This window comes from Peromyscus maniculatus, chromosome 9 (genome assembly GCF_049852395.1).
Source record: "Peromyscus maniculatus bairdii isolate BWxNUB_F1_BW_parent chromosome 9, HU_Pman_BW_mat_3.1, whole genome shotgun sequence".
NCBI lineage: Eukaryota > Metazoa > Chordata > Mammalia > Rodentia > Cricetidae > Peromyscus > Peromyscus maniculatus.
In genome coordinates, this window is record NC_134860.1 from 44,739,693 (window position 1) to 44,765,476 (window position 25,784).

The window sequence follows — 25,784 nt, forward strand, 5'->3', positions numbered from 1 at the left end:
CCCCGATTAGGTTTGCAGACTGAGAATGCTACTCTGTGCTGTGGGCTGATGTGAACACTGTGGGCTTCCTCTCACTCAGTCTAACATGTTAGACAAGGAGGGTCAGGAAATGCTTTGTGGGATGACGGAGCAAATGACAGCCTCGTCTCTCTTGACCACTCCCTAGTGGGCATGCGGCCTAGGAGTCCTTTCTACGGTGTCCTACTTAGGCCAAGCAAGGTGGCCAACCTCCACTCGCGCCTGTCTATAGCGGTGCTGTAGGAGGAGGGCCACTGCCATCCCACAGTGCCCCTTGGTGTTGATTTGCACATGTCTGTGACTGTTGTGGCGCTCCGGAGATAACTCTAAACCATCTTGGGGGAAAGGTTTTGCAATTGGAGCCAACGTGCCTGTCGACATGCAGGAAAACCCTTTGTTAAAAGAACTGAGAGGAGGAGCTGAGAATGTAGCTGGGTGATAGTGCTCTCCTAGCATGTGTGAAGGAGGCATGGACTCAATCCCTGGCACCACAAACTTGGATGGAAGAAGATAAGGGAAGCTTTAAAATGAGCAGGGACACCTTGGCCTCTATGAGAATCCTTTGGCTGTTAGACCTCTTTCAATAGTTTTCTCGAATAATTAGGAATGGCAAATCATAGCTACATGAGTCCAAACAGCACATTACTAGAATAATCAACATTGAAGATGATACTCGGCCTTGGGCACAATGTAAGGTTTTTGTTGTTTTTCCCTTTTTTTTTTTTTTTTGCATTTATCTTTGAGTGACTTGAACAGTTGTGAGTTAGGGGTAGGTATTGCCATGGCGATTTATGATATAAGAAAGTCTTGTGGCAATCAGTGTCCTTTACGGAATCATAATCTATCAAGAACAACTTTGATCAGCCTCTGTGTAACAGAATGATGGCTGATACCACATCGGATATGAAGCCTCTTAGCCTGAGTTTCCTAAGTGAGTGACGGGATCCAGTTGTGATCACAAAAGGCCTTGGTAACTGGAGAGATGCAGGTTCTGAGCAGTCCGCCATCTTCTTTGTGTTTGTATACTCATTTTGCAGATTGACCTACTCAGCGTCAGGTTTTGACAGTATTGGCACTTTGAACATGCTTATCAGATTGCGTCAGCAACCACTCCCTTGAACAGTGACTGCCCAGCCCTGTGGAGAAGGTTGTAGATGACTCCCATGGCTGTCTTACCCTTGTGTACTTGAGTTTCGAAGGGCTAGAGGTTTAACCAGATGACGATGTGACATATATCTAGAAGACAAAAGAAGTCTTAGAGCATCAGCAGAAACTATGAAAGATCTCAGATCTCCCTTCTAGAACATTCCCTTCCAGCATTTAGGCCACATCAACTTTGAGTTTCAGTGTTTACTCCCCTGCATGGCCATGGTAGCTCGGTTGTGTTTTTCAAAATTGTAAGCCTTTAGGTCATCAGTTAAGTCATGAGTCTATAAAATACACTCCACGTTCTGAGAGGCAGCCTGAGGAAGTAGAAAACTCGTGGACTTGAGTGTCAACCAACACCCTCCAAGGTCTAAACTAAATCTGCAGTTTGCTAGCTGAAACTTGGTCGGGTTATTAACTCCTTTGAACATAGTTCCCACTTGTAAAAAGAGAACATTCCTGATGCTTCCCTTCTCGGTCTGTGGGAAGATGATGTCCTGGCCAGAGCGGCAGGGAGCACACAGTAGGTGTGCACTAGATGGACACATGGGAAAAACTGGCGAACACGGAAAGGAACGTGCTAACGGGGATGTCTGGAGTCTGTACCCTCGCTTTCAGTTCTGAGTGCCCTGGACAGAATATCTTTCCCTAAGTCTAGGGTCGCACAGAGTACAGGTGCTCATTGACTCAAGTGGTCTTTGTTCCAATAAACCCACTATTGGATAAGTTGGATAAATCCATATCCAATAAGGCTAAAAATGTTCATAAGCCAAGACTTGTTTGATAAACCTAGCTTGTCCAGCACTGTAACTTAGCCGATCCTGCCTCAGATAGGTTCGGAACACTTACATTAGTCTACAGTGGGCAAAATCATCTGATACAAGGTGATTTATTTTTCTTGAGTATCAAAAAGTGAAAAATGGAATGTTTGTGTATGTGCGCTTTTACACAATCTCAAAGTTAGGACATCATCAAGTCCAACCATTTCAAGCTGGGGACTAAATGTAGTCCAGGGGACTACGAACGTACTGTGACTTGGGCTACCCCACTGCAGGAGAAAGTGGGTACAATTTCTCCCACTCTACTAGAGGGTTGCCTTTCTTCTTCTTTCAAAGTGGGAAAAAGCAGCAGCTCAAAATATTAGGAATTTAAGAGTTTAAATTAGTAACTGCTTCCCATTTTCAAATTATCAACCACGTTAGTGATAGTGCAGAGGAACCCATGTACAGCCACGTCAGTGGTCGTCAGTGCAGAGGAACTCACTGCACAGCCACATCAGTGGTCGTCAGTGCAGAGGAACTCACTGCACAGCCACGTCAGTGCAGAGGAACTCATGTACAGCCACGTCAGTGGCCGTCAGTGCAGAGGAACTCACTGCACAGCCACATCAGTGGTCGTCAGTGCAGAGGAACTCACTGCACAGCCACGTCAGTGCAGAGGAACTCACTGCACAGCCACGTCAGTGGTCATCAGTGCAGAGGAACTCACTGCACAGCCACGTCAGTGGTCATCAGTGCAGAGGAACCCATGCACAGCCACGTCAGTGGCCGTCAGTGCAGAGGAACTCACTGCACAGCCACGTCAGTGCAGAGGAACTCATGTACAGCCACGTCAGTGGCCGTCAGTGCAGAGGAACTCACTGCACAGCCACATCAGTGGTCGTCAGTGCAGAGGAACTCACTGCACAGCCACGTCAGTGCAGAGGAACTCATGTACAGCCACGTCAGTGGCCGTCAGTGCAGAGGAACTCACTGCACAGCCACGTCAGTGGTCATCAGTGCAGAGGAACTCACTGCACAGCCACGTCAGTGGCCGTCAGTGCAGAGGAACCCATGCAAAGCCACACCCTTACAGTTTTGTTAATTTCTTGAAAAGATTTATTCTTTTATTTTACATGTATGGGTGTTTGCCTGCATGTATATCTGTGTACTATGACATGCCTGGAACCCAGGGAGGCCAGAAGATGGCATCAGATGTTGTGGATCTGCAGTTACAGATGGTTATGAACGACTGTGTGGGTCCTGGGAATTGAACCCGGATCCTATGGAAGAGCTCAAGTGCTCTTTCCGATGAGCCATCTCTCCAGCTCTCTTATTTTAATTTTTAACCTGGTTTTAGTCCAGTGACTGATTGTATAGCCTCTTAGATCATTATACCTTCCAAAAAGTGGCTCTGTAGCTTCTTCCCTGTAGAGGTTCCCAATCCTCCCTGCAGACACTTCCCGTCTGTCCTGTCCCGAGACTGCTGGAATCCATGGGAAACATAAGCAGAAGGCATTGCTCAGCTTGCAGGGAGAGAGAGGCTGTGTCAGTCAGTGTCATGATTAAATATTTCTTTCTGACTTATTCCTCAAAGGATGCCACGTTCCTGGCTTATGTAGAAGCAAAGTGTAACATGATCGATCGATAGACTGCTACAGGATCCTGTAGGTTCAGTGTTGATTGGCTGGTTGGCTGTCTCAGCCTATCTTGTGTAGCTATCACAGAATCTCCTGGCCTGGGTCATTTACACACCAGAGAAGCTTGTTGGGCTTATGGTTCTGGAGGATGAGAAGACTAAGAGAGAGGAGCCACTTCTGGTGAGGGTCTTCTACCGCATCATACCATGGTGGATGGCATCACATGGACAGAAGAATGGCTGTGAGTGGGTGCAAAGGAGGACTGAATTCATTTTTGTAACAAAACAGCATTAACAGCATTAAGTCGTTCATAATGGCAAAGCCCCGTGACCTTATTAATTCTTCAAGGTCCCACTTCTCAAGCCTGTTGCCTTGGGATCGGGTTTCCAGTTCATGAACTTTGGGGAAACACATTTAAACGACAGTAGGCTGTCTACTGTAAGCATTATGAATGTTTGGAAAGATTCTTGTGATCTGGGGGCATGGAGGTGGGGGTCAAGCTTTAGCAGAGGAAATGGGAAGTGGGGAGGAAAACTGGAGGAGGGCTCAGAAGGGAATGTCCATTCTGAGCAGAGGGATGGAGTTGAGGGTGTGCGAGCAGGTTGGAAGAGAGTGGAGACAGGAGTGAAGGCAGACAGAAGGGAGGTCTCTGTGAGCCCTACTACACAGGGATCTGTCACCCCTAGGCAAACCAGATGGGCAACAATCCATGGGTGCAAAGTCAGTGAATTTCACAGCCTGTGCTGTGAAATCCTACAAGCATCATTAGGATGAGTGCAGGAACAAAGTAGCAGGAAGATTCTGGGTGGTTATCCTTGGCTGAAAAGAGCGTAAACTCGCTCAGCCATTGTGGAAACCAGGGTGGAGGTTTCTCAGAAACCAGCGATTGGCGACGGCAGAGATGCCTCAGCAGCCACGAACTTCCTGCTCTGGTAGAGGCCAGAGTTTGGTTCCCAGAACCCGCATTGAGCTGCTCACAACCTACAGTAACTCCAACTTCAGGGAATGCAACGCCCTCTTCTGACCTTTGTGGGAATTGCATCCATACACACATGCCTCCACACAGATATACAGAGATACCTAATTTCAAATTTTTAATTAAGCAAACCCAGCAATTGATATTCCATATAACACAGCTAAACCACTCCTGAATGTTCCAGCACTACTTACAGAAGCTAAATTATAGAACTAACAGGTGTCCAGCAGCAAAAGAATGGATAAGGAAAATATATAAATGTGCACAGGGGAACTTTCCTCAGTTATTCATACACACACACACACACACACACACACACACACACACACACACATCATAGTTATATATAAAACTTGTAAGTAGAAGGAAATGTGGGGGGGGGACTAACAGGAGGGAAGGAAGGTGAGGAAAGAGGGGAATAGAAAGGCATAAGGGGAAGTGTGTTCAAAAAATATTTAAAAAATCAAAGAAAACAATTGTTCCCAGGTGAAATTATTAGATTAGGATTCAGTGTTAGCTTGGACAAACATTATTGATCAACTAATTTTTTTTTCATCCATGTGGAAAATGTTTATTGAAACTTCCGTAGGCCTAGGCCGCTCGAGGCAGCTTGGACATGTCAGTGGATAAGACCCACTTGCCAATCACTTGAGGAGCAGTCTAGTGTATATAAATTAGAGTAGGAAAGGAAGCCACACGGTCCATTAGAACTTGGTAAGTCACATGGAGGATCACGCGGGAGAACTAGGCCCAAGTGGTGAGGTGGCTGGGGATGAAGTGAGTTGGGCAGGCCTCACTGGGACGTGATGCAGGTGCAGGAATTAGTGACACATCCGGGAGAAGGAGCATTACAGCCCCAAAAGCTAGGGCACAGATTCCTAGACTTAACGCCCAACTTAGTCAGAAAAAAGCAAGAAGGCTGTTGCCTGAAGGGGCATGTGGTAGATAGTGGCGAGATTACTGGGCAGGGGCACCCTCACATGAGGTCACAGTCTACTGTGGCAAAGACTTTGAGTTCAGTTCTCAGCAAGCCAGGAAACTGCTGGGGGGTTGGCAGATGAGGGGCGTGGCCCCGCTCACATTCTAAAGGGATTCATTGGCTGCCGTGTCTGTGAACAGACTGTACTAGGGCAAAGACAGACTCAGAAAGCACATTTTGGAGGCTGATATCATCATCATCCAGGCAAGAGACCATGATGGCTGGAACCAGGGTAGTCACAGTAGACGGGTGAAGAGCAGCCAATGCATCAACCAGTTCGCCTACTTTAAAAGTCAATTCTTTTCTCACTATGTCTCTCTCATTCAGTTTTGCAATTAGTAAAGGGAGTGAGAGAGAGGACAGCAATGTAACTCCACTGGGTTTTGCCTGTGCCACTCCTGGAAGGATGACGTCACTTCCAGTTGAGATGGGTAAGTCTGAATGGGCCAGGCAGAAGAGTCTGGGGAGAACTGTGTCATCACTGGTGTGCTTGGCCTGGGTGATGGAGAATCAGAGATGCTGAGGAGGTGGTAGGATAGTCTGAATGGGCCAGGCAGAGGCGTTTGGGGAGAACTCAGTGTCATCACCGATGTGCTTGGCCCGGGTGATGGAGAATCAGAGATGCTGAGGAGGTGGTAGGGTATGTGTTTGGGGAAAGAGACTTAGTGGCTGGGTCGCATTTAAAGCAATAAGACTAAATGATGGTATAAGGTGGAGACAACCAAAGACTCACAGTCTGGCTGCTCAACCTGGAGTCCAGCGGAGCAAAGACAAAGTAACAAGTGACTCTAAGAGGAGCCACCCAGTTAGGGAACACCAAAGCCTTTCAAGGCAAATGGAAAAAAACAAAAAACTCTTCAGAAAGACAAGAGTAACGGGCTGAGTAAAGTGTATTGATAGGACCAAGAATTAGCCATCATATTGATCAAGGAAGGATAATAGATAAATAAGAGAGCTCCTGCCATTTGGTGAATATTGAAGGTTGAGCCAGTGATTTCGAAGAGGTAGATGATGGGCTAGACCCAAGCTTGACTTTGGATGGATGCTGACTTGTAGAAGATGTTGTAACATAAAGATGGAGAAAAATGTTATCTATTGGAGACTTAAAAACAAATCAAAGAGCCACTCAAAGTGTCTGAAGGAAAAGAATAGGATAAGGCCCAAAGCAGTGGCCCCCAACTAAGTCCCATTCCACCTATTTCCACTCTTCAGTGGCAGATGCTGAATCAAATGAGATTCCCAAGACGTCACCTAGGCCTTACGTGATGTGTCATAGCCTAAGACAAGCCACGTGTTCCCTTCTGTCAGTCTGTTTAGTCCGATAACTAAGAATGTTAGCCAGGCGGTGGTGGCACACTCCTTTAATCCCAGCACTCAGGAGGCAGAGGCAGGTGGATCGCTGAGCTGGAGGCCAGCCTGGCCTACAGAGCGAGTTCCAGGACAGTCAGGGCTACACAGAGAAACCCTGTCAAAACAAACAAAAAAAACAAACAAAAAGAATGTACAGGTTATTTTACTGGGAGCTGATGGGACCGGAAAGGTACAAAGTATTGGTCGTCACAATCTTGCACAAGGTTTAGTCAACTTCCTTTCATCCACCAAGGGATGGTGGAGGGAGCAGCGAACCTGTTGCTTCCTATCTGTAGTCTGAGGTAGGATAGGGAAGCCACCCCAGGAAAGGATGAGCATGTCCTGGCTTACATGCTTCTAACCCTCCTCCAGTGGAGGTGAGTGCGCCTGATCCAGACTGTTTGTCTGACGCTTTTCTACTCTTCGCTGGTCAACTTAGACCTGATTTTAAATAAAACAAAAAACTGTGAGTGGCAGGAAATCGTCATTCTACTCACATCACAGTGGTGCTTGATTCCTGTTTGTGGGAGAGGAAGGCTGGGTGTCGGACACAAGGCCTCATGCCCGCAGTGTGCCTCTTCACTTCACACCTGGCTCTTTTCTACTTCTGAGACAGGGGTCTCCTAGGTTGCCCAGGCTGCACTTGAACTTGTGATGCTCCTGCCTCAGCCTGGGATTACAAGCATTGATCACCAGTCCCACCTCATACTTGCTTGTTGGGACATTATGGTGTTTTTGTTTGCTCGTTTGTTTTGAGACAGGGTCTCACCATGTAACTCTGACGGGCTTGGAATTTATTTTGTAGACCAGGCTGACCCAGAACTCACAGAAATCTGCCTGGGTCTGCCTGCCTAGTGCTGGGATCAAAGACATGCGACACCACTCTTTATTTTATTTTATTATTATTATTATTATTATTATTATTATTATTATTATTATTTGGCATTCTCTACATTTGAATTTAGGAGCATACTGGTCTTGCTAGCCCAGGATGAGCCGAGAAATTTACACACCAAACAAATGACACCAACAGGCCTATTTGGTGCCCCCCCCCTTCAGATTCATAGTCTGGTTTCAATTGTTAGGATTTGTTTTATTGATCTTAATTCATGTTTTTCTAGTCGGTAGAACGAATACATTGGAAGTAAATCAGCACCCCCTCACACACACAAGTAACTTGATGCTAACACTCAACAACATAGCATTTACTATTTAGAACTTTTTACACAAATGTCAATTCACCCGACCCTCCGAACTCCATGATGTGGGCACGTTTGTTCTGTTCACTTGACAGCGAAGGGAACGGCCACTAAGAGGTTAAGTAACTTAATGGACAACAGGGACTGAGTCAGCGAGGATTTCAACTGGGATGGGGAGGTCCCAGAGACTCTCACACGCCCTTCCCTTCTGACGCTCTCTTCAGCAGTCCACTGAGTAGCCAGTAACAGTGGCATCGGATTGTCCCGCATCCGGGACCAGGCACTGTATGGCCTTGACAGTCTCCACAGGTATAAGACTCCATCAAAACTGCTGGTTTTCTTGGACTCCCCAAAGCTGAGGGGCTGCTCCTTGGCTGTTCACAGAGCACCTTGCTGTGAGCTCTTAGCATCCTGGCTCAGTCTTCAGTTAACGTTCTCACCCCTGACCTTCCTGATCGTTAACTCCTGGGACTCTTTAGCCACAAGGACTAGCATTTCTTCATCCCGTTTTCCCAGCATCCAGAACACTGTGGCTCAAAAAGTCACAGAGATTTTGGAGATGGAAAGTTCCTGGCCTGCATCTGGAGCCACTCTCCCATGGCAGAGCATCTCAGTTAGATAATGGCTGCCTCTCACAAGCCCAGATGTGGCCTCTGAATCCTCCTCCAATTTTCGCCCCCTCCACTAGGCAGCCACTATAATTCAATAAGAGATGCCCTTAGAGCTGAAGGCTGTGCGCCCATCTCGGCAGAGATGTTTGCGGAGCGGTAGGGACTTCCATTCCTAGGCTTACACACACTGGCAGATGTTCACGAAAAGTAATGAATTTCCAAACTAAACAAGGAAACGTCCCTCGGAACACACTAAATATTTAGCCGTGAGACTGATCACTCAGCCTTCTGTTAGTCCTCTCAGTGATGTTTATTTTTACAGCTTTTTTATGACTTCTGTTAACAAATTGGTTTAATATCAAAGACTTTAAGGAATAAAGTGGGATCTTGACCGTAGAGGGAGGTAGTGATATGAATTGACACATGTAATCAAAAGCCATGGAGTATACACAAATTCATACCCACCCACCCACCCCCAAAAAAGAGTATATGTAAAAATGGCCAGGCTCTGAGTAAGGCACACTATCTGGTTTAGTTAGCCTCTGTTAGGGACAGTTTCCTGCCTTTGATAATATAGTGGGGTTCTGATACGTCACTTAGGGGAAGCTGGGTAAATTGGCTCATGAGAACTGGCTGTAATATTTTCGCAGTTTCTTAGAAATCTATAATTATTTCAACCTTGACGTTCTGAAGGCAGAAGCCAAACACGACAGCATACACGTAATTCCTGTGCTTTGGATGTAGAAGCAGGAAAATGAGTTTGAAGGGGGCCTCAGCTACGTAATGAACCCAAGGCCAGCCTGAACGACATAGTGAAACTTTGTTTCAAAAAAAACAAAAGGAAAAAAAAAAGGAAGAAGGAAGCTAGCTTGGGAGAGAGAGTACCTGTGTTTTCAGGCGGGTGGGCGGGTGCCATAGTGCGGTACTTGTTTTTTTTGTTGGTTTTTGTTTTCCTGGGTGATGGAAGGAGTCCTTCCGCCTATGGAAGGGCTGATAGGCTCTGTCCCAGTCACTGTCTCAAAGAAAACACTGGTAGTAGATGAGGTAGGGGCAGGGAGGAAGGCCTAAGGTAGATGGCTCCTTTGGGAGCCCAGAAAGCATAAGGGGAAAATCCCCTCCCTTAGCATCTGCCCTTAGGCGGCAGGGCAGGACTGGCTCTCTCCGAACTGCTTCTTAGCTCACAAAGCCATTCTTTTCCAAACCCTGCCATCCACATTTTCCTACGAAGCTGCAAGGCACTTAGGGCTTATTCCACTGAGCCTGTGAGAGCCCAGCAGAAGCAAGGCGGAGAGATCTCTCCGCAGAAACAGGCCTGGTGAGCTGGAGACCTTGTGGGCTGTGGGTGTCCCCACCCTAAGTCTTGCGGGCCACTAGAAAATTTGGAGAACCTGTCTTTTACCAACAGTTAGTTTTTGTCCATGGAAAAGTCCTTCCCCTAAATCTAACCAGCCTAGAGTAACTGCAAAATCCCCCGATTTCCTTACTCTCCCCCCCATTTGCTCTTCAAAGAGGTAGCGAGTGAAAAAGTTGGTGTGCTTCCTGTGAGAGGCATTTGTAACAGCTGCCATGATGTATTTTTAGCCATAGCCTCCTTCCCCTTTGGGGGAACTTTTTTTTAGTATGGCATTGGCCTTCCCAACGCACACTGCATTGTAAAGATGCTCGGAGATATCTCAGAGGACCAGTATTGCCACTGACAAATCTCTCTCTCCTTTGCCAGAGTCCAGAGGTTTTACCCGGCCCTGTTCTCCTCACAGCATTTAGTGTTTGTTTTCTAGGGCTTGGGGAAGAACAATAAGAAACCACCACAGTGAGCAAGAAGGCTGCTAATGGCTGCCTCGGAGCCCCGGCTGCCCTGGATAAGGCCAAAACCTCTGTGGGCACCACACACCTTAGGTCACGAGGGTGAGCCATCCCTTCTCATCTGGGAGGATTTTTTTAGACTTTAATGACAGCAAGGATTATTAAACGCTAGATGAGCTACCAAGAAAGATAGTCATGTCCCTGTCCCCTACCATACTTTAAAAATAGGTTGTGTTCTGGCTGCAATAAATGGCTTATGTTGGACTAGCCCGGCAGGGCGGAAGAGAAAGCAAGGGGCATCTTAAGATTCATTTTGAGCCATACAGTCTTATAAGTCCTTTTATTTCACCAGATTTAGAGTCTTATTCCAGTGTGAGCTGCTATACAAACAAATGAAAAACATTTCATTTTGCATTTGCTTTTTTGTTAGATCTCGGGGTTGTGGAGGGGGGAGGGGGGAAATATCAGGTTATGCTGAAAAAAAAGAAGAAGTATCGTAAGTGTAGCTGATCCATAGCTCTGATAACTAGATAAAACTTATAAAGTTTCAGGTGCCAGATGAATGTAAATCTGAGAGAGACCGAGCTAGGCAGAGACAGATAGCGGCGGAGAGGAAACCACACACATGTTCGTGTTCTTGTGTATCTGGTGGGTGTGCATGTGCCTGTGGAGGACAGAGGACATCTTAGTTATCATTCCTCAGGTGCCATCCACCTTGTGATTTGAGAAGGCATACCCCTGGCCTGGAACTCAAGTAAGCTAGGCTGACTGACCAGGAGCCCCAGGAACTGGAGTGTCTCTCTCTTCCCATTCCTGAGATTATAAGCTCATGTTTCCACGTCCAGGTTGTTGTTTGGGGTTATTGTTTTGTGCATTTTGTTTTGGTTTAGTTTGGTGTTTTGTTTGTTTGTGGGGGTTTTTTTTTGTTTTTTGTTTTTTGTTTTTTTTTTGAGATAGAATCTCACTCTGTAGTTCTGGCCATCCTGGAACTCACTCTGTAGACCAGGCTGGTCTTGAACTCACAGAGATCAGCCTGCCTCTGCCACTTTCTCCCATTAGCCCCTGCTATTCTCTGTTAGGTACAATGACATTTAAGCCAATAAAAAGAAGGCTATGGCATGAGGAAGCCTGGAAAGCCGAGGTGGAGAATGCTGAGTTCAAGCCCAGCCGCGGATACAGGGAGACTCTGAGAAGATGAAGAAGAAGAAGAATTAGTGTTTAAGGAAGAAGGAATAAGAGAGCGGGAGGACCCAAGCAGGTCCCTGTGGTCCAGGTGTTCGGTCCGTTATCATAAACAGATTGCATCACTGTAGTTAGGGAGCAGAACCAATGAGAACACAGGGTTTGCTTGAAAGTTTTCAGTCAATGTTGCTGAGATGCTTCACAGTGAGACCTATGTGGAACTAAACATTTTATTTGTGACGTACACAGGTGTAGGTCAAGGGACTGTTCTCTGGAGACAGTTCTTTCCTGGCAACTTGGAGGATTCGGGGATCAAACTCAGGACATTGGGTCTGTGTGCAAATCGTCTACCTACTGAGCCAGCTGGGCTTCCCACAGCTAAAAGATGTATCACAGACTGTTCTGTGCATTGATCTGATTCGCTTAGCTTGATACTGGCCAGCTTTTCATTACCAATGGAAATATGTGAGACAGGCTAAGTTTATTTATATATTTATTTATTTTTTTAAAAAAAGGAGGTTCACTCAACCCCCAGTTTGAGGAGCTCAAGGGCTTGGCACCTGCATGGGACCAAATACGGGAAGGATCCACTTGGCTGTGCCACATCATGGCAGATGGCAATCTCAGAACTGTGTGGGATCAAAGTGGCCACACGACGCACAGGAAGAGAGGAACTGGGCATGGCCAGGCTCAGGCTTCTGTGACAAGCCTCAATGGGAACTACTCAGGACTCCGTGAAAACCACCCTAATCACTCCCAAGAAGAGCACTCTCAAGTGACTTATAGACCCCTTACATAGCCCTATCTATTAGAGGCCCCACACATCTCCCATGCTACACTTTGGGGTCACACTTGTCACAGAAGATGTTGAGAGACAATCCACACGCAGTGTCATATAAAGGGAACTACAAGGATATGCGTGGCATCTGAGCTATTCAACTTTGGGATCTAAACGAAGTGGTTTTTGTTTGGTTGTTGTTTTTAGATTGATTTATTTTATGTGTGTGGATGGTCTGCCTGTGTGTGTGTTTGTACACCACATGTGTGCAGTGCCTCCAGAGGCCAGGAGAGGGCATTGGATCCCTTGGAACTAGAGTCACAGAAGGTAATTAGTGGCCATGTGAATGCTGCGATTTGCACCTCTGTCCTCTGGAAGAGCAGCCAGTGTTCTTAATAGCTGAGCCATCTCTCTGGCCCCCAATAAGGTGTTCTTGATCAATAACTAGGGGTATAGTCATGTTTATAGTTAAGTTGTTTTTGACTACTAAATCACCTTTATTCATAGATAAAATGGGAATAAGTTTTATCCAAAGTTCTCTCAGTCGACCTGCTCAGGATGGGAATGTGCTCACTGTAACAGCCATTTAAAGCATTGACTTATAGGAATGAGACCTTAAAGCACATTATCTTAAAACTTGAATATGTACATCCATCCATAGTCATTAAACCCTTTTACATTACTTTATTTTGTATGTATGGGTGTTTTGCCTGCATGTATGTCAATGTATCATGTGCATGATTGGTGCCCACAGAGGCCAGAAGAGGTTGTTAGATCCCCTAGGACTGATGTTACAGATGGTGCTGATAATTGAACCCCAGTCCTTTGGAAGAGCAGTTAATGCTCTTAACCACTGAGCCAATGCTCCAGCCCCCGTGATCCTTCCATAGAGGATTATATTGCTTTTTCTCATCTGTGTGACAAAGTCCCTGACAGAAGAAACTTGAGGGGGAAAGAAACCGGGGGACCTCCTGGTTTCAGAATGTGTAGTCCATCATGGGGGCATGCAGGGCATGATGGGAGTGTGTGATGGAGTCTTGCTGACATCAAGAGGACAAGAGGAGCAAGAGGAACGGGTCAGATAGCCAAGCCTGGCTGTGACCTCCACAGTCTCACAGTCCTTGATGGCCTCCTTCAGCCTTGGGCCCCACTGTGTAAAGCCATCACACCCCTCAAGACGGCCCCACAAGCTGGAGAGCGAGCACCGTTCAGCCCGTGAGCCGGTGAAGGAGTCAGTCCTCCACCCTCTCCTGCAGTGAGTCTGGCCACGACAGCTGCGAGGCTCCTTTTATTGAGTGGTCTAATGAGCGGTATAGAGAAGGCACGAGTCCCAATCTCATGCCCCCGAATCTGGTCTACCCTCATGCTTAGACCTGGGACATTAAGGCTTGCAATTGGTCTTTGCTCTCTCTCTCTCTCTCTCTCTCTCTCTCTCTCTCTCTCTCTCTCTCTCTCTCTCTCTCCCTCTCCCTCTCCCTCTCTCTCTCTCTCTCTCTCTCTCTCTGTGTGTGTGTGTGTGCATAAGAAGTTTCTTTTGAGTGTGAATATCTGAAACATGGAGTCATTATAATGATTACAACTACAGTAACTGCAGATCCGGTAACTTCGGTCTCCTAATTAGATGGAACACTTATAATGATTCCAAATTTTCTCCTATCTCAGTATCATTTACATTCTTTTCTTCTTTCTTTTATTTTTGAGATTATAATACAATTACATCATTTTCTCCTTCACTTTCCTCCCTCCAAACCCTCCATATACTCCTCCCTGCTCTCTTTACAATTCATGGCCTCATTTTCTTTGTGCGCGCGCAAAACACACACACACACACACACACACACACACACACACACACAGCTAAACACCCAAATACAACCTTCTCAATCTGTGTAATGTTGCTTGTATGTATGTGTTTCAAGGGCTGACCCCAACTGGTGTGCTGCTCCCTGGGGAAGACTATTTCTCCTGCTCTCAGCCTTCCTTGGCTGCCTGTAGTTCTTTGTCTAGAGTGTCGTGGCCTTTTTTGTTTTGTTTTTTCTTTCGTTTTTTAAGAGCATGTGAAGTTGGGAGGGGAAATAGGTTTGATCAAAACACATATGCATGTATAAAATTCTCAATAAAGAATTAGTAGCCCCTTATAAGACCTTGAAAGACCCAGTATTTGACTGGGAAAATGGCTTAGTGATTAAGAATAAATGTTGCTCTTGCAGAGCCTGAGTTCAATTCCCAGCCCCCACATCAGGCAGCTTACAACTGCCTGGAACTCCAACATCAGGGGACCAACACCTCTCTGGCCTCCTTGGGCGGGCACACACACACACATGCATGCATACACACACACACACACACACACACACACGCACGCACGCACGCACGCACGCACGTACGCACGCACATAAATTAATAATAATGATAATAGTAATAAGAAGAAAAAGAAAAAATAAAGACCCAGTAAACACCAGATCCCCTCAAGGATTGTTCCAGTAACTGTTAAATCTTGATCTGATTTTTAAAGGAAGAATAAATAGTAAGTAAAGGTAACTGTTAATGTCCTGCCTTTGAGGCCCATTACTAAATAGGAATAAAATCTAATGAGTGGTAAGTGTAAGAGTATCATTTAAATTTAACAAAATAGCCCTTAAGTAGCAGGATGTCACTCACTAGCATACAGATACAGCGCACAGAAGTGTGACCAGTCCCAAGAATACAGAGCGTTCCCAGGAAAAATAATGTGTCATATTGAAAAGGCCAGTGTGGGTTAGTAAATCCACTCTGTAGCTCTGAGTAGACTCCCAGGGACTCCCAAGCCTTTACAAAGGCCTGGGGTCTGATTACTCCCAGGCTCCTTCTCTGTTCTTGCATTCTGTGTTTTTAGGATAGGCAAGTCTCCAGCCCAGAGAGCACTGAGGATCAGCACTCAGTGCTCAGCACTCAGTACTTTGATCCTGAGGGTGTCAAGGAGAATAAAAAGACTAAGTGGATGAGTCAAAGTTGTGAGGAATCCCCTTGCCAGAATCTGCACTTTTTGCACATTCGGTTGAAAGCTCTAGTAGGACTTTGGCCTCATTCATATTTTTAAAAAGGATCTGAAAACCAGTCGATGCTACCTGGAACATGGAAGCAGGATGTGGGGGCTGGGCTTGGGGGAGGGAAACGCTTTCCCTTCTACCACTCCATGAGTCTGGTGAGGCATTTCTGTCCCCTACTTTCAAGGGTGTAGAAAGCAGAAGGCATGCAGGCACTCTGGAGGAGAGAGGACAGAAGGAAGGCTCTCTAACAGGAAAGATGGATGAGTTAGCCTGGAGTAGTTCTGCTAAGCAAAAAGCACAGGGATAATTTAGAAACTGTTGGAGCTTCTTATTAGGAGAAGGATTTCTGTGCGTTGCTCAGTTTCTGCCATTTAGAAAGAAAAGGACATGGGCAAGAAATGCTGGTCCAGGTCTTAGTGAGGGTGGAATTCCTGGTGGTGGTGGGGTTGGATTCTAGAATATGCTACAAGAGATGTGCATGGGGCAAGGGGTGAGACAAAGTCTAACGTAGCCCAAGCTGGCCTAGAACTCCTATGGTCTATCTCAACCTCCCAACTACTAGAGTTACAGACTTGTGCCGTCTCATAACATTCTCTTTCCTTTAAACACACATGTAGACAGGCAGACGCAACACACACACACACACACACACACACACACACACATAGACAGACAGATACACACAAAGAGACAGACAGATACACACACAAAGACAGACACACATAGACAAGCAGATGCATGTGTGTGCACACACAGAGACACACTCATAGACAGATACACACACAGATAGATACACACACACAGATAGGCACACACAGACACACACACATAGACACAGATACACACAGAGACAGACAGATACACACACACACACACACACACGCACACGCACACACACACGCACACGCACACACACCCACCGTCAAGTGCATGAGCTCACCCCTCGCTCTCTGAGACCCACCAGGCTCTGTTGTCTGTTACCTGGATTCCAGGCCATTTAAGACCATCCTTACTGCATGTGTGGTTTCATCACACATGGTGGGATTTTTGGGGAAGCAAAGTGAACTCTTGGGAGGTTCTTAGTTGTAAGGGATTTGGTGGCTATTTGGCCCACATTGCTGGTCCGAGCCATGTTTCCACAATGGAAGCAGGGCCATGCGACTGTGGGACTATTTTCCACTCTGGATTCAAAGCAACACAACAAAGCAACATCCAATGCCAAAGTCAAAGCGACCCCTCAGGTCTGGGTTCGATTAGCCTCCACGGGTGTCAGAGGCTCACCAACGCTGTCACGGCTGGAACGTCGGCCTCCTTCTGAGGAAAGAGCGGAAGTGAGGAGGAAACAGTACATCTTCCTTGTCTGTTGTCAGCATCCAGGCTGACAGAAAACACGCCACAGAGATGGGGCATCTCACTCCGTGCTTGCATTCCTAAGAAGCAGCCTGAAACCATCTGTTTTAGTCAAATCATTCCCCATTGACTAAACTTGTGATTTGTAGTATAGATTGTCTGGATTTAGCTCGTTAATCTTTACCAGCAGGAACTCTTAAAATCTGAGATTCCAGTCCCCATCTCCTGAGATTCTCTCTCCATTCATAAGCTGAAACATGTTGGAGAGAATTTATGGAAAGCATTCCTGGCGGTGATTGTTTTTTCTAGTGTGTGTAGCAGATCTCCATATGTTGGGATGATTGAAGGGGGTTTTGTTTTCTGCTGTAAGCAAGTTCCGTTGTGTGATGGTTTGGTCTGGCCTCTCCTCAGCTGTTCTTGTAAATGCATAGAATACGGGCTTCCCAAGTATGGCCAGGAGCGGGAGAGAGAGAACGTGCCGACGTGAGGCCACCAGTACACCCTGGTCTGGATGGATCTGCCTCGACTGGCTGTGCTGGGAGACTACTCAAGATCACAGAGTGCTTGGGCAGTTGGAGGGATTGTCTTGTAGTCGCTGGGCCTTTGGGAGCTAGGCTGTGAGGAAACCGCTCACACGTGCGTATCGTAATTCAAGATGTTATTTTGCACTTGTGACACTCTCGTTGACTCTGCTAGGTTTAGTGGCATCGTTTTTAGCGCTTCATCTGAATGTTAAATACAGATATTAACCTGAAAGTCAGAGCTCACTGCAAGGACAGCAAAGCACAGTGGACAAAAAAAAAAAAAAAAAAAAAAAAAAAAAAAAAAAAAGCCACATCTGGACAGTTGTTTACTTATAGGAACGTAGCTCCAAATTCAAAAATCTCAAAGCATTACTGGCCAAACTTCAAAGTCAAAGAGTCCTTGCTTCTTGAGAGTGTCCTCCCTTTGGGGACAGTATGGACTGTGATTCGGGCCAGTCAGTCCCAGAATGTGGATCTGAGCTGTACATTCCAAGGTTAAGGTCAGCGAGGGTTGCTTGGCTGAGCTGTTCTCCAGGAGTGAGCACTGCCCACACTCAGAGAAAGTGCACATCTTGCAAGCAAATGATGTGTTCCTTAACGGCTTTCTTTCTGTCTAGGTGTATCTGGGAACAGAAAGGTAAAGATTTGTGTAGTCCTGATCCTGCCCTGTTTTCTGTTGATGACCTCGCTGTCCCTAGAGACAGCTGCACACTTTTGGCTTCTGGAGTGATTCTGTTGTTCCTTTGTCCCCACACCTCACTCTGCAGCTGAGAGAACAGGCTGATGGCCGGCTGTTGGAGAGGCAGTTACCCTCTGAAAATGCTCCCTAAGCACTCACCTGGAAGCACCCAGTTCTGGGGTCCTCTTGGTGCCCAAGTTCTCCCTCGCGGCTCCCTGGCCACATGCAAGCCTCTTTTCTGCATTTGAAGTTTCCTGAGCAAATGTTTAAAATAGTCAATACAAAGAATTTTTATCTTTTTTCATTAAAGAAAGAATAAAGCACATAGGGTATTTCATGTTTATAACTTGGGTTTTCACTCTAGAAAAGGAGCCCCAAAGTGGCCAAGAAAAGAGCTATATTTCTCTCTCCTTAACTGAGGCTCTGTATTTCTGGCTGCCCCCATGTGGCTTAAGTGCAAGAAGCTGAATGCTTTCTGGGAATCGTCCTCTCAAACTGCTGTTACATCAGGCAGAGTTGCTACTGAAAGTCCAGACATGGGAGACTACTTTGGCCTGAAGGCTGTCCTCCACCTCCACTAAACCATTGCTTACTTCTGAACACACTGACTGTGAGGTATCGTTCACTCTACATAAGCTACAGAAGATAAATGATGGCCGGTCCTAGTCTGCATACACAAACCCTAAGCATACACTGCCACATGAGTGTACTTTCATATAAAATATCTGAATTAAATAAATATTATCCAGACTGAGTAATAGATTGACTGCAATAAGGAAGTCTTCTGTGGGAGAGGACTTTGATTGAAGGTATTGCCCTTGTAAATGCATAGACAGTGCCGACTGACTTCACAGCAGTGGTTCAGTGTGGCATGTGGGTCCAAAGTGGGAGAGTCCTGTGATCTGTTAAGTACCGAGTAGTGGTGGGCAGCGAACATGAGAAGTACAGATACAAAGAGCCTGCACCTGTGAAATCCCAGGCACCGAAGACCAGGTGAATCTGGTTCTGGAAAAGCCAGGAACGGACAAGCAGCCTTAGCCAGGTCTGCTCTGCTTCATGTGTGGCGTGAAAGTGTGCACCAGCGCATGTGGGTCCTGCAAGATACAGCCGCACCAAGGCAGCAATTACCCACTTTTGATCAGAAGCCTATGCTCTGCTCTTAAAAAATAAAAAATAAAAGTACGACTAAAGTTACATGGTGACCCTGAAGGCCCCAAACACAGGTGTCCCAGGCCTGGCTTCAGGGTCCAGTTTTCCGAGTGACCTTGGACAACTGTAATATCTGAGGTCTTTGATGCCTTAACTGACAAAAATGGCTAGGAGGGGTAGATTAGATGATATGGACGTAATCATATATATTTGTTGAATGTTGGGGGCTCACACTCAGAACCTTGCAAGGTAAGTGCTCTACGGCTGAGCTACATTCCCAGCCTACGGGTCAGCATTTGTGACAATTCAAGAATAAATAAATAAATGAGGGGAGCAAATTACACCGTTGCTGACACCCTCTCGTCTTCTGAAAAGAATGGTTTTGGCCGAAGCGTTTAAATAAAATATAGCACCATCATTAAAATTCCCTAAGGCCCAGTTCCATTGGGCATATAAACAACATTAACATCTACTTTTCAGTCAAATCTTGGCGTTGCTCTCTACTGATTTTCTTGAGGGCTTGCCTAAGGAATGTAAATCTCTACTCCGACCCCATCTGCTACCTGGTGAGTCAGAACGTTCACTTTGAGGGAAACCATCCCGAGGCACGGCTCTTACTTCAGGGAAACATAATGGTTATCGTAACATTTTTAGGTTGTTTTTTTTTTTTTAATTCTGATGTTCCTCCAGAATTTAATTTAAAAATAAAAGGATCCTGGTTTGGCTTCTTTTATGTAGCTGCTTGCCTAGCTCAGCCCTCAACGCCCACATGAGCAGACCTATGAAGTTTGCAAGCCATTTGGAGAAAACTCAAGTGCAATGAGACACTTTCTTTGTCGTTGGGTAGGCAACGGCTAATTCAAATTAAGGGAGTCTGTGCTACTCAGAGCCATAGATTTGAAACAATTGCATGGAAATGCCACTTGCAGCCAAGGAAATGAAAATGAACATTGCCACAGAGGCAAAGGAGACAGGTCTTCTTGACTTTCGTGTGCTTCCCTGATACCGTCATCCTTAAAAGGGCGGGCCACGATTCAGAGTGCATTTCTGTCTCCTCAGAAATTCTTATTAGTTCTTGAGAAGCTGTGACAAATTAATGGAAATTGAAATCACCTAAATTTCCTTACCTTCTTCAGCAACCTCCATACAAAGTGTTACTTAGAATATTAATGCTGCCTTAAGGCTCCTAGCTGCTGTGGGCTCCCAAATGACGGAGGGGATGGCTTAATAAAGGATAAGAAATGCTGTTTGCATCTACGCAGCCCTGTGTTTTATGGATTTGTCTTTTGGCATCTGTAACCCTAGTCAGTAGTACATAGAAATGCTGTTTATGGAGCTGAAGACGTGGCTCAGTAGTTTGAGTCCTTGTTGATGTTACAGACAGGTGGCTCTCAACTGCCTGTAAACCCAGCTCCAGAGGATCTGATGCCTTCTTCTAGCCTCCCAAGAAACATCCACTCACTCACACACACACATGCACACATGCATAGACACACTCTTAAAAATTTTAAAAATACTGTTTGTTGAATGAGTGAATAAATTAAGCTTAAACTCTTTTTACAGGAAACTAACACTTAATACTCATCCATTTGAAAAAGCATTGTCTTATGTATTATTTTAGTGGGCCTTTACCAACATCCCTTTTAACATCCAACTAGCAGAAGGTTGATGCTCAACCAATACGGATGGATAAATAGATAGATGGGTGGGTGGGTAGGTGGGTGGGTGGATGGATGGACAGATGGATGGATGGGTGGATGGATGGGTGGATGGATGGACAGGTAGATGGATGGATGGATAGATAGGAAGATAGATGGGTGAATGGATGGGTGGATGGATGGATGGGTGGATGGATGGATGGACAGGTAGATGGATGGATGGATAGATAGGAAGATAGATGGGTGAATGGGTGGATGGATGGACAGGTAGATGGATGGATGGATAGATAGGAAGATAGATGGGTGAATGGGTGGATGGATGGATGGATGGATGGATGGATGGATGGATGGATGGATGATTAGACAGATGGATGAATGGATGAACTAACCCTAAAGTTCCGTGTGTCATGAGAAACAGTTTGCATTGGGCTTAAGAACACAGGCCAGAAAATCACAGAACCTTAGACTTTAAACCCTGACTCTTAACACTTCCTCACTGCCGTGTCTTTGTTCCTTATCCTCTCTGCACCTCAACTTCCTGTCTGTGAAGTGGGGATACAGGGAAAGATGAATATAACCTACCTCGTCAGATATTGCATGGAGATTAAATGGAACACTTGCAGACATATTAAGAACCTGACCTGAAATCAGCAGAGCGAATGATAGCTGATGATGTGGTATTCCCTGCCATGTGACTGCCTTTATCCTTCAGAAGATAAAGGACCAGGAAAAGATGTGAAAGGTTGTGCGTTTGGTACAATGACAATACAGCGTCCCCAGCCTAGGGCAGGTAGAGGCAACAGAGCAGAGAGTCTTTATTCATGACATCACAAGAGCCTAGATGTATAGGAGAAATGAGAGCGCTGGGACCAGAGGGAACAGGAGGAAGGTGTGGTTTGGTGCTTTATCTTCTCCAGCATCCATCTGCGGAGACTTGGCAGTTGCTCTCTTCTCCTCCTTCCAATTAGCCATTCTATGCATGTTACAAGGCCAACTTTCAATGATACAAAGGAATAAAAATGGCCAGGCAAATAATAGCATGTCCAAATAAGTTAGACTCATTTGGAAGAACCTTCCTTGTGTCAATGGGCTAATAGCATCCTGGAAGATCACCTCTGGGAGGGGCTGAGAGATCATCTACTGGTCTTCATGGCCTCTTCAACATTGTGTCTTCATCTTTTAGAGCCTGATACATCATGGACATTCAATAAATGTCTGGTGAATTCATCTTCTCTAACCCTTTGTTCTGCATATGAGTAACCAGATGTCACCCAGACTTGTAACAGGTTCTCAACCTGAATTTCTGAATATAATGAAAGCATTTAGAATTTCCAATAAGAATTTTAGTCTGTCAGTATTGCTTATAAATGTTAGGATAGACAAGGTTTTGTAAGTCCTGGTCACTAATGGGAAAGGAAGTGAGTCATATACTGTAATACACCCCCTCCCAAATAAATATGAAACCTGAACACTTAAAAAATACATGGAAGATTGGCTTGGGGATATCACTCAGTGGCAGCACTTTTATTTGGGATGCAGGAGACTATTCAATTCCCAGTATCATAGCCCTCTAAAACACATTGGAGGTAAGTAAAGGCCAAGTTGAAACACGACCTAAGAAGACAGAGCAGAACAGGTAGTTAGCCAGTATACAGACCAAATGTGGAAACTGCCGCTCTTATGGTCCATGAAACACACTATCAGAGATATTGTTCATGCCAATGTCCTATGCTGCATAAGTATGAATGAATGCCCTTAGACTAGCGAGTACTTGGAGTTTATTCTCCCACACCCAGGTTAATCTCACTCTGACATCTAGTCTAACAGTTTCCATGGCACTTTAAAATTCCCAAACACATTAATATATATTAAATAGTCTCCCCCCCATGCCCTAACAATCCCGTGGTGTTGCTCTTGATAGCTATTGATGTGGAGGCCTGGGCCACGAAAGGATCACAGGAATTCCGACTGAATCCCCAAGTTCTTTACCCTTCAGCAGAGTGCGTTGGCTCTGGTGGATGTCTTAACCCCAGCATCCACAGAACAAGAACCAAGATAGCGAGGCACAGCTGGGTGTGCAATCAATGTGTCTTAGCCTCGAATGTGCGCGCACGTCTCCGGGAGCCTTGTGAAAATACAGATCTTGATTCAGTAGCCTTGGGAGAGATCTGAGAATCAGCCTCTCTATCAAGGTGCCAGCAGCTGCCAGCACTACTGACCCCTGGGTCTAGAAAACTTTTGGTTTCTGATTGAGAATCACTTGAGCCTTCAACAGCTGTGTTTCTAGACCAAGGAAAAGTATGGTGTGAAGTTCCAGTGTGTGATTTATGTTCCGAGAAGGCCCTGGGCTGTGCTCCCCACCCCCCTTTCTTCAGAAGAGTGAAATGTCTCCAGGGGAAAGCAGAGTTGTCTGAGGATGGTTATCTAAACCCTCCCCCCACCCCAAAAAATGGGCAGTGGTGGTGCACACTTTTAATCCCAGCACTCAGGAGGCAGAGGCAGGCAGATCTCTGCAAGTGAGTTGGAGGCCAGCTTGGTCTCCAGAGTGAGTTCCAGGACAGTCAGAGTTACACAGTGAAACTCTGTCTCAAAAAAAAAAAAAAAAAAAAAAAAAGAAAGAAAAAAAAAAAAAGAAAAGAAAAGAGAAAAGAAAAATTTTAGAAGTCTATTTTCTGTAAACCATTCCACTCTGTAAGAGCAGAAGACCCCATATGAAGAGTGAAAATGCTACAATTCAAAACCTGCAGTAGTTTCGAATCTGAGCCAGGTGTTTTGGGCAGTGTTTGTCGTAGTGTGGTGTGGTGGTATGTGCGATGCTAATTGCTTATGTTGTATGCTCAGATCCAAGACCACAGTGAAGTCATTTGATGCAACATGGCTGAGTGTTTCCAGAAACACTTCAGATGTGTTACCTGCTTGATTTTGAATTACGTTTTGGTCGTTGTATGTTGAGAAAACTTTTATTGCTACCAAACCTTTTGGCACCCCCCACATTCAGTTACAGGACCTCATCTGGGGTGGTCGTGTTTAAGAAACTGTGTTAAGTAAATAAATGAACACACACCTCCGTGATTTGTAGGACAGGTAAAGGGGACAGCAGCAATAAACAGGGAAGAGAGGGAGCCATCAACCCCAAGATCAGGATTGGCATCTGGACTCAGGCCAGCCCCAGTGGCCTGCAAGGCCTATTCTCTTTGCTGTCAGGATCTGAAGCCTCTGGCCTTCTCTATCTTTATATCCAGCAAGAAGTGAGGATCTTCAAATCCTGCCTCTGCCCTGGGGAACTGAGAGATGACGGGAACCCAGAATCTGGGAGTGTCTTATTGGAGGACAGATTGACAATATTCAAGTAGATGTGTTGAGAGCAATTATGAAAACCCCGTTTTTTCAAGGGTAGGGGAAGAACAGAACAGTTTAAATGATAAATGTGGTGCCAAGTCAAAAGTCCCAATCATTATGTGTAATTACAGACCACAGTAAATCAATTGCCCAAACTCAGTACACTCCCGTCATGTTCCCACACTCAGAGAGGCAGGTTGCGGTGGTTAGTGTTCAGGAAAAGGACGGAGGTGAGGAAAATGGCACTGGCATGGAAAGCTTGATAACTTGTCTGGAATCACGTGGTGATTCAATCAAGTATAATCAAGAAGCCAGGAGAGGCTAAAGCATCCAATTCTTCTTAATTAACAAAAAAAAAATCATCTAATTATCAGTGTAAGCTCCAATTGTGGTCCTTTTGAATGGTCATTTATGTGTTATTGTTGCATTTGACATTTAGATGGAATGCTTTAATGAAAACAAGAGCCAATTGCCTAATCGGTAAATTGCCCTGCCAGTGCCTTGCTGGGACTCTCGTTCTCATTTTCTTATTGAGAAGCTAAGTTAAGAATTAGGAGTACATAATGCATTTCTAATCATTTGTAACCCGTCTTCTACCACTAGAAAGAAGAAAGAGCTAGGGCAGTTTGGTCAAGGCCAACTGGAGTGTTTCAGACTCAATCCTGGAGCACACGCTGTGCTTGGCGGCCTTGTCTGCAGTAGGGTATAGGCATGCTCTAAGAATGTCTGACCTTGCCTGACCTCCCACGCAAGAACCCCGTGTTCCTATTACCTGTGAGCTGTGGGACTTTTGCGTAGTGAAGACCTTGCTTACGGTTCAGATCAAGATAAGAGCTGGTAGACAGGGCTTGAAGATATTGTTAGTTCCTTTCGAGCAGTTAGCGGGCTTCTCTGAACAAGTGTTGGTGGTGGTCACAAGGTGTTAAAAGAGACCCCGATGATTTGTTCAGTAATTCTGGCCATGCATGGCCTTGGGACAGATGCTCAACTGTGAAGTCCTGGCTATTTGCAGTGACAAACAGGGATTACCTGGCTGGTCGCACACTCAGTGGTGGTCGAGGAGATGTTGTTAAGCACAAGATGCACGCTGTGTGATATGAATCAATGAAGCTCTCCCTGGAGAGGTGTGCAAGTGGGCGGGACGGCAGATACAATGTGAGGGAAAGGGTTTAAAGGAAAATATCGCCACAAAAGGATCTCTCCGAGTCTCGCTTTTCTCGAAACACATTTTTTTTAAAAAAAATGCATATGTGGGGGAAACGTTAAGGGAAATGTCTGGTTAAATCTACTCCTGGCACCTGTTTGCTGTCCTTGCTTTCTTTACCTGGCGTCATGAACAAAACGAGTCCAAGTCTGTCATTCTGTCTGAACTCATTTCTGGATATTACTTTCTATGAATAGAAATTCTTGGACAAACCTGGGGAGGGCATGCCTAGTTAGAGGTGTAGAAATGAAAAAGAAAACACAGAAAAGTAAAGTGAACCCAGTCTGCAGACTTGAAAAAGGCTGGACCAATGCCATGGTCTCTTGAGTGTGCTAGGACACCTGCCTAAGTGATGTCGTGTTACTGACACAGTCACTGTCTTTGGTTTGGATGGCACTGTGTGAGCGGCTCT

The 25,784-nt window shown here is 45.6% G+C and overlaps 1 protein-coding gene across 7 annotated transcripts in view; it reads left to right on the forward strand.

Moving 5' to 3' along the window:
• Samd4a (sterile alpha motif domain containing 4A) overlaps nt 1-25,784 on the forward strand; it is a 220,867-nt gene that overhangs the window by 139,112 nt on the left and 55,971 nt on the right. The gene's annotated exons all lie outside the window — the stretch shown is intronic.